We start from the raw sequence: 10,042 nt of genomic DNA, 5'->3' as shown, positions 1-10,042 counted from the left end.
GGTCTAAAGAAGATTTATGATTAGACACATTTTTGGAAAAAAGATGAAATGGTATAATAGCAGAGCAAGAAGTTCATAAAAAAATTCACAATTCTGACTTTTTTTAAATTTTATCACTCTAAAAATATTTGATCAATTTTGTTATTAATATCAGTATATTGTCATATGAAATTACATTGCTTAAAATGGTTTGGAATACTTTACATTTCAAATTATTGATAAATATAATTATAAAAATGTATACATAAAAAAATATTATTTCTTTAAATTTAGCTACTACACGTACTCTTTCAGGATTGCGTGGAGGATTTTTTCAACACACAGCAACCAGGACAAGCCTTGGCCTATCCTGGACTGTCCTGCCAAATATGAGATTACGGACTAAAGGAATAGCTATCGAATTAATAGAACTCATGTACACATGTTTGAATTATTGATTTGACATCGTGGATAAAACCAGGAACAAATCAAGACAAATTCTGGCCCAAGGCACACAAAATTTTCAGGGCCCCAAGCAAAATATTTTGAAATTAAATTACTGAAGAGTAGTCCGAACAATAAAATAAATCTATTGAACGGCATGATTCAAGAGAAACATTCTAAAAAATTTTGAAAGCAGACAGTTGAATATTATTTTTCCAAGATAAAGTTTTTGCATCTAAATACTAAAGCAAGATATAAAACAACAAAACATGTAGTATGAAAATAAAATTAGTTTGGTGACCAGAAAGAGTTGAAATCAGTGATTTTTGCTAAATGTCACTGATTAGCTGAATTATTTTAAAGATTGTAGCCTTCCATCTACAGCTTTACATATTTGTTAAAAATAAGCTTTTAGTTCTTATAGCCTTCCATCTACAGCTTTACATATTTGTTAAAAATAAGCTTTTAGTTCTTGTAGCCCTCCATCTACAGTAGGGGTGCACAACCTGCGGCCCGCGGGCCAAATGCGGCCCTTCGACTACTGAAGTGCGGCCCGCGAGNTGCGGCCCTTCGTTAGCCAACCTGCTGTGCAAGTGGCCCTTCACTCAAAAAGGTTGTGCACCCCTAATCTACAGCTTTACATATTTGTTAAAAATAAGCTTTTAGTTCCTGTTGACACTAGTCATTTATAAGAGACATTGCGAATATGCATTCTCGTTGCATTTGCTTAAGCCGTTGGAGTAAAAATTGCACCAATTAAAATTCAGCTACACTTTTGAATTTTATTAGTGCAATGTTTACACGAGTTTGGTTTATCACAATATAAAGAAAATTTGAAATAAAAAAATGCCTTTTTGAGAAAAACTGTTTCGTTCAGTATTTTTTTAAAAAAAGTAATATTGTGAACTTTTTACTAATTTTTGAGGCCCCCAGAAAGTGTGGGCCCTAGGTCCGTGCCTATTGGGTCTAGGCGATAATCTGGCCCAGGATAAAACATTTTTTTTTTTTTAAGTTTCAGAATCAAATATTTATACATTAAAAATAAATATTGATGCCACTAAAAATATTCTTCACTGTTGACCCACCGATCAAGATTATAGTTGCCAACTTGTAAGATCTTGATCATGCAAATCAGCAGCAATGGAACATTTATCAAAAGAAAATAATTTATGTCCCTTTAAAAGCAAAATCGCAGTTAGGAAGCATGTGACTTTTTCTGTATTTTCACTGCGGAAACCGACGATTTCCGGTATATTCTACCTGCACTAAAAATGCATCGTCTCGTCGGATGTTGCATAAATTGTCTTTTAAGCTCATACCTAATTTTAAAAACGCATTTATGTCGTTAATGTGATCAACTTGTAAGAGTAAGTCTGAATTCAAAATACTTTGTAAAGTTTAATTAACCCGTATTTATCGCCAAAACTTCCTTTACTCTTTAGTAAAGATAAACACTTATATTGTATTCGATAAAGATATGAATAATAGTAACATAATATGATTTTACTGCTCATGTTTATTCTGGAGAAGTAAAACGTATGTTTCAAACTTAATATAATTATAAATGTTTTATTTTATAGATTTAAAATCTAAACTTAGTTTAATTGTGAACGTATTTTAACAACATATTCATAGCTTTCAATCAATGTAGTTTTAAGTGGTATCAAAATTATTCCCTTTTCAATTATTATTATTTATTTATTTATAATTAATAACTGTCGTTGAACAGTTGATCCAATTTTTGAGTTTATGGCTGTCTATGTTCAACTCCGTAGCCTTGTAACTTTGAATCCAATCCAGGAGACAGGGTAACTGCTGGATCAAGTATTGGGAGAAGTTTGCCTTCTTGGAGGACTTTTTGATGGAACTGACTCGCATTTCGTTACATGGAGAGGAAAACCACGAAAATCTCCCACGGCTAACCTAACGGCAAGAGGACTCTTATCCTTCTTCTACTACTGAGGATATTTTATTTGAGCAATGTGGTCGGTGCGAACCGGATGCAGAATTCGTATCGACCAGCCTTTGCTAAAGTTCGAACCCCTGTCACTTCATTGAGAAACGAGGGCTCTATCACCTGAGACAATATTTCAAGTTTCGCAAGATTTCATGAAAATTGGAGCAAACTTATCACTTCAATTAAAAAAAAAATTTACAACGTACGATAGTAGTACTGATTATACATATATACTAAATCATTTATATTTGTAGCAATCACGAATGGATAATTTTCTTGAGAAACAGCGGAAATGAAGTATTTTTGCGATCACTTTTTAAACTTTTGTATGGATCGCAGAAATTTCAAAAACGTATTTTTACGCGACTAGCTTGTAATGAGTTAATTGTATTTAAATATTTATGTTTGAATAGCAAATTCTTATAATAAACTATCACCTCCTAATTCAGAAAACCTTAACTCGGTTTCTTTTATAAGTAGTCTGCGCTGATTGCTTGAAAAGTGAACCAACTGTAACTATGAACCGAATATCTATTATAAAAATACCTGATACAAATTTGTCGTACTTTAATATTCATACATTTGATAAATGAAGTGGTTACCAAAGAAGTAAGACAAACCAATCACAATCATTAATTAAACAGACTTTAAGACGTAAATTTGCTCTGTTTTTACTGGATGTTCTTTCGAATGGCTATTGTGTAAACTGGTTTACTTGCATAGTAGTCTGATCGGACTACCTTTGCGAAACTGTGGGGAGGCTTTCAGTTATCAGAGGCGATGAGTAAACTTACTGTTGTATAAAATATTAAACTTGAGTAATAAATGAGCATTACCATTTTTTTTTAATTAAGGCAGATTCACGCCACTAAACAATATTAAATTAGTAAATAAAGGGTTTCGGATAGATCACACTTTCAAAAAAGTAAAAAGTGGTGGTATATTTGTCTGGGAGATCATGTAATTGTAGGGGTCGTTAAGCAGAATGTTTCTTAGGGGTAGTAACATTTACGACTTAATGCACAAATTTTTTTTTGATTCTCCATTTTTTAGCAACTATTACAAATCAATATATTATCCATATGCGTGCAGGGGTCTCTTTAGAAGAAATTTGGGTTCGTTAACGGACCCTTCACAAAATATCTTTTCATAAACACTAACCCTTCACAAAATATTTTAACTCACAAACGGACCCTTCACAAAGTTGTTTTTCTTCATTATTGTTTTGTTAATCGATTAAACCCTTCCCAGGNTTATTAATCGAATAAACCTTTTCCAGGAAGGGAGAAAGACAGATGTAAACGAACTAAATTTTGTCTTCGGCAGGCGCTTCTTCCTTTATTCGTCAGAAATGAATATTCTGCGTAAAGCAGCATAGGCTAAATGCCAAATATTTGTATGTTGCATCGCTAATTTAGTAGCTGCAATTGCTGTATATTTTTTAAAATTTAATTTTTTTAATTATAATTTTACAGTGTTGAGCATAATCTTGTATGTCTCTGCAATTTAAAAACACCTTGAAAAAGTTTTTTTTGAAATAACGGACCCTATTTGCACAAATTCACAAAAGCGGACCCTGGCTAAAAGAATGTGACTTAACGTTTATTTTATATTCACAAATTACGAGTAATTTTTCACAATTTTACAAAAACGGACCTTTCACAAAATGTCTGAACAGACCCCTGGTGTGTATGAGATCTATTAGTTAGGAAGCTATGATTTTAACTACTGGTAAAGTAGAAGAAGTAGCTTAGTTTTTTCTCATTATGTTTTTAATTATTATTTACTATCACTTAAGAGGACGCTATACAACGGGAGAATCTTTTCATAGCAAATTCTGCTTCATCTTCATTACTAACTTAAAAATTGAAGTATAAAAAAAGTGAGTTTAGTCAAGCCTTGGGTAAGTCACGAAGTTACAATTGCTAAAAAAAAAAAATCAAGATATCAAAATGCAAGCAAAATTATTGGAAGATAACTACCCTATTGCGCAATACTAAGTTTTCATTTTTATATATTAAAAAAATTTTTTTTCCGAATTTGAAACTTCATGATTTATACTAGGTTTGCCTTAACTCACTTTTTTATACTTTGCATTTCAAATTACTGATAGAGGTGAAGGAGAATTTGCGATGAAAAATTTCTCCCATGGTATGGCGTCTTCTTAAGTAATAGCTTTATCGACGATCGTACAAGAAAAGTTGTTGCTACTTGCTAGCTATGTATAACGTAGGAGCCTCAAGGGGAAAAAAAAACGACTCAATAGTTTTACAATTTTTCGATATTTATGGTTGAGAGTTAATGGGTTAAATTGTTGATTAATTGAGAACGGTTAAAAAATTAAATTAACACGTTCATAAGTAGCTAGAGATAGGCCAATAGATTGGAGGAATAATTATAAACAAATTGGAAACAGAAAGTGTTTCTCGAAGAACTTAATTTGATTGTTGTAATTCATTAATTTAAGAAAATGAAGTTTTTAGACCTATTACTACTGTTTTATTTTTTTAAAAAAAGAAAAAAACATCTCCTGCCAAGATGGAGGATAGTTGTTAACCGTGATTACGAAATGAAATGACCTATGTTTTAATCTATCATTGTTTTTAAATGTAAATGATTGTTTTTATTAAATTCAACATATTTTTTTTATTAGTTTGTCACTGTTAGACTTACATAGTTTAACAGCACTTATTTTTTAAAGCCTTTTCCAGTGTAGGGTAGCTAGTCGGGCAACGCTAATTCAACAAATGTTACAAACCGCTAGAAATTTAAAAGTAATTGCCTTTAAACGTGTAGCCACCGCTATTCTTTAAACAAAAAAAGAGTTAAACAGGGTTCCCGCTGTCCTTAAAAACTTTTAGTAGTGGTATTAAGCTTAGATTAATGCTACAAGATATTTCTTACTTTTTAATATACCATTTCATTTTTAAGTGGTTTAGAAACTCTTCTTCTTCTTTTGATTTTTGAGCTGCGCACCTGGGTCACGTCCCGTGTCCCATCCAACATATTTATTTTGATAATTGTGGTTGGATTTTAAGGTCAGCAGTCCATGTGGTGGCCGTTAGCTGGATTCAAGCACCTTGCTTGAGTAAATAATAATAATGGAAATTATAAGAAGCAGCTTGCTTTAAACTATGTGTGGCTTTAAATGTAAATTGATGGTCAACGTGGTTAAGCGTTTGATCAAGTTGTCAGTATTGTTGTTGAATTTGATGCTTATGGATGGATTTGTGATGAATTATTTATTTTGATACAAGTGACATGAGGCGTCGGATGTGAAGTGAGCAACTATTAGTCTTAATTTTATATCTTTTTCGTAATTTTCAAAATTGAATATCTGGTTGAAGTTCACCGCATTGCAATTTATAGCCTTGTCATAGAAATCTGCATTTAATTTGCAAATAATATTCTGATAAGGTCGGGATCTTAAGGTCTTTGTGGATATTTGTATTTCTGATGAATCATCTGGCACGGGTGATTTTTCTGAATGTCTTGTTCTGGCATTGGTTGAGATTTTTCATGAGATTCTCCGGTATGGTTATCCAGGCAGATGAGGCATATGTGAGAGTTGGTCTGATCATTGATGTATATAGTAGTTTTCTTAGTTTTAATGAGACATTATGGTTATAGATGAGTGGTTGTATTATTGTTGCTGCATTTGCTTTGTATTTTCGATAGGGTCGTTCTAGGTAAGCTTGCCGTTTATTATAAGTCCGAGGTAGTTTGCTTTTTTAACTATTGGTATTTGGATATTGAGCAGTTTCGGTTTGCATTGTGGTAGTATTTTTATTCTTCTTTTTTGTATGATTAGGATTTGCGAGGTTTAGAAGCTGGAATTTTCTTGCATATATACTTTCTTTGGAAAACAATTTTTAGTGGTGGTTACACTGAAATTAGATCATCGATATTTGCTTAATTTTCGTCACCGCTTTTTAAAATTTACAAGGCCCGCGGGAACCCTGGTTAAAGTATGCTGCGTCACTTAGAATGTATACTGTGGAAGGTCGCATTTGTATAGGGATATCACGTGTGACTATAAAATTATTTTATATTTATTTAATCTAATTAGTCATTCAATCAAAACTATCACCATGACTTACATTACAAATTATTCATATTTAAAGCGAATAGATTCCTTTACAATAGTAAACTGAAAGAAAAAGTTGCGAATTTTATTTCTCTTAATAGATTTTTGTTATTTATTAGTCACCATATTTTTAGTCGCCCTTGGCATCCCTGTATTTGCAAATGTCCTGCCTGACTAAAATTTTCAATCGAAATTTACTGTTCCGGAAAGGGTTAAACGAAAGCGCAACTGACTTGCTCCTTCCTTTTTCCATAAAAGATTATATATGCAGTCATTACAACAGCATGCAAATTCCCAAAAACATCATTCATAGAATGCCTCTTTTACGTTTTAAGATTAAAAATTTCCCTTTCATACTTTGATATACAACCGTGAAGATTAATATATTTATCCAATCGTTAGGCCAATTTAACCCCAGTTTATGGTACTTGCTTGATCGCCGACAAGTAATTGCTATTTTAATGCATTGTCAAAGATTGTTCTAGAAATTATTGTTTACTTTTTTTATTCGTGACTTGTTTCTTCAAAAACACAGATCAGGCCATATATTTCTTTCCTGTACATTGTCATTTTCCTTTCTTCTGTAGTTCCTTTTTGTAGCATTTTTATTACAGTCCAAAAAAAAAAAAAGATGGAATAAAATTGATTAATAGCTTGAAAAACATTTTATCCTTCTATTCGATATCCTGCATATTCACTGTCAAATTCGAGCTATTATTCATAAGACATTTCATGTCAGTGAGTCACATGTTGCTATGACAATGCAATTTATGCGGGGCTTTCAATCTGACTAAAATGTGTAGTTTGTAAAGTTTGTAGTTGTTGTTATTTCGCAATTCAACAGTTAGATTGTTGAAGTATTAATCAGCTCCCCGCTGACGTTACGTTTGCTCAACAAACTGTAATAAAAAAAAAAAAAACTTTTTCTTTGGGGGGGGGGGGGGGGGNGGGGGGGTGGTAGGAGAGAGTGTTTAGAAATTAACGCATAAGCTCAGTTGATTATTTTTAATATGACTAACACTTTAATTTAAAAACAAATATTGCGCTTGCAAAATTTAGCTGCTTATACTTAATTGGGTACTTGTAACAACAACAAGAATTTACCAATGATATCGCACTGTTGTGCCGAATCAAGTGGTTGTGCATGGTGTGTTAATGTTACAACTATTAGGCTTGTTTATTATCACGCGGAATCAATTTTCATATCAAGATTTAATCGGATACCTGCAAGCGACTTCTAGCTGAATTTTCTAATTATGATGAACTAGAAACGTAATTTTTCAAAAGTAAACAAAATATATATTTTTTAAATGTTTCCTATGCCTTAATCAAAAACCTGTTATAGAGGTGCCAATTTGTTACACTATGAGGTCAAATTGATTTTGGACAGTCTTTAAAACGCCATTTGGTTTTCCAATTTCTTATGGTAAACCGTTTTTAACCCTTTCCGATGCAGTGTAACCAGTCTAGTAACAGTAATTCAACAAATGTTAGAAACTACTAGAAATGTAATACTAATTGCTTTTAAACGTTTAGCAACCTCTATTCTTTAAACAACGAAGAGCTAAAGACTGTCGCTCAACTTAAAATAAACTTTCTTAGGTTGCACTTGCTAATATCTTGCCTGACTGAAATTTTAAATCAAAATTTGATATTATGGAAAGGGTGAAGACCTTTTAAAGTAGGCAAGATTAACCATAATTCTGCCTGTTTTAGTTCTCAACCAGTTTTTAAATTTTTTGCAGAAAGCGGAGCAGTTGCCTTTCCTGTAATATTATTTCTACAAATATAAAGCATAAATTGTACTACTACTAGCAATGGTCAAACCATTTGAAATTTTGATTTCCGTAGCAACTATCAGTAGCAGTTAGTATATACGCCATAGTGTACAGCTAAATCTACGATAAATTTCAACTAATATGAAAGTTCAATTACCATGAACTAAATTCTTAAAATATAATATATAGTTGGTTGCAATATTTTCTTAAAGTTTTTTTTCTAGAAGTACACATAAAAGGGAAATATATTGCGTAAAGAAAAAGGGGAGACTAATTAAGCAATCCTAAAAATACATTGAAAATTATGTTAATTGAGATGAAATATCTTGAAGTTATAGTGAAAAATATATTTTCAAGTGATAATTCTTAAAAACTATTATATAATATACATTTGATTTAGTGAACAATATATTTATAGATAATGGAGGAATGAATACAAAGATTTATTAAAAGTATATTTTAGAATCTAAATAACTAGAAAAAGTCATGTGAAAAGTATATTTTTGGATAAAAATTATAACTTAATATGTCATAGCACAAAGCTAATTCATATAAAAATCTCTTTTAATATGATTTCGAATTGTTAAACAATATTTTATATCTTTTTTTTAAACGGTAAACTTGAGAATTCCAAAGCCCTTCAATTTTTTTATTTATAAAAGCAAGTTCAATAAAATTTTAAGAAGTGTCTTAAACCAACCTTGTTTTTCTAATATAAATCCAAGATCGATAATTATTCCTCATTTCATATCAATAATTTTATCAATAATAATTTTAAATGAATTTTTAAATAATGTTTTATATGTCTTTTAAATGGATAATTCAGAAATTGCAAAGACCTCCAGTTTTAACTTTGTTAAAAAACCGGTGTAATGAAATTTTAAGAAGTGTTTCAAAACCAACCTGTTTGTTCTAATATAAATCCAAGGTGGATAATTATTCCTCATTTTATATCAATAACTTAATCAATAATAATTTATCAATAATATCTTTTTTTAACGGTAAATTTGAGAATTCCAACGCCTTTCAATTTTTTTATTTATAAAATCAAGTTCAATAAAATTTTAAGAAGTGTCTTAAACCAACCTGTTAATTTTAATATGAATCCAAGATCGATAATTACTCCTCATTTTATATCAATAATTTAATAAAAAATAATTTTATATGAATTTCGAAATAATATTTTATATCTCTTTTAAATGGATAATTCAGAAATTGCAAAGCCCTCCAGTTTTTACCTTGTTAAAAAACCGGTGTAATGAAATTTTAAGAAGTGTCTTAAACCTACCTGTTCATTTTAATATATATCCAGGGTCGGTAATTATTCCTTATTTCATATCAATAATTTAATCAATAAAAATTTCATATGAATTTTTAAGCAATATTTTATATATTCATTTTAAATGGATAATTCAGAAATTGCAAAGCCCTCCTGTTTTTACATTATTAAAGAAACCGGTGTAATGAAATTTTAAGAAGTGTCTTAAACCAACCTGTTCATTCTAATATATATCCAAGGTCGTTAATTATTCCTCATTTTATATCAATAATTTAATCAATAATAATTTTATATGAATTTTTAAACAATATTTTATATCTCTTTTAAATGGATAATTTGGAAATTGCAAAGCCCTCCAGTTTTTACATTGTTAAAAAACCGGTGTAATGAAATTTTAAGAAGTGTCTTAAACCAACCTGTTTATTCTAATATAAATCCAAGATCGATAATTATTCCTCATTTTATATCAATAATTTAATCAATAATAATTTTATATGAATTTTAAACAATATTTTATA

General features: G+C 30.5%; 1 protein-coding gene across 2 annotated transcripts in view; it reads left to right on the top strand.

Annotated features, from left to right (window-relative positions):
* Positions 1-1,667: 1,667 nt before the first annotated feature.
* Positions 1,668-10,042, top strand: part of LOC107443408 (uncharacterized) — a 54,975-nt gene continuing 46,600 nt past the window's right edge. Inside the window, exon 1 of one of the 2 annotated variants that reach the window (XM_016057262.3) lies at positions 1,668-1,790. The gene's annotated coding sequence lies outside the window, so the exon portion shown is untranslated. The remainder of the gene's footprint in view (positions 1,791-10,042) is intronic. The other variant, XM_071179619.1, reaches the window with a different exon arrangement.

This window comes from Parasteatoda tepidariorum, chromosome 4 (assembly GCF_043381705.1).
Source record: "Parasteatoda tepidariorum isolate YZ-2023 chromosome 4, CAS_Ptep_4.0, whole genome shotgun sequence".
Lineage (NCBI taxonomy): Eukaryota > Metazoa > Arthropoda > Arachnida > Araneae > Theridiidae > Parasteatoda > Parasteatoda tepidariorum.
The sequence above is the reverse complement of the archived record's forward strand: the minus strand, read 5'-3'. Positions and strand labels throughout refer to the sequence as shown.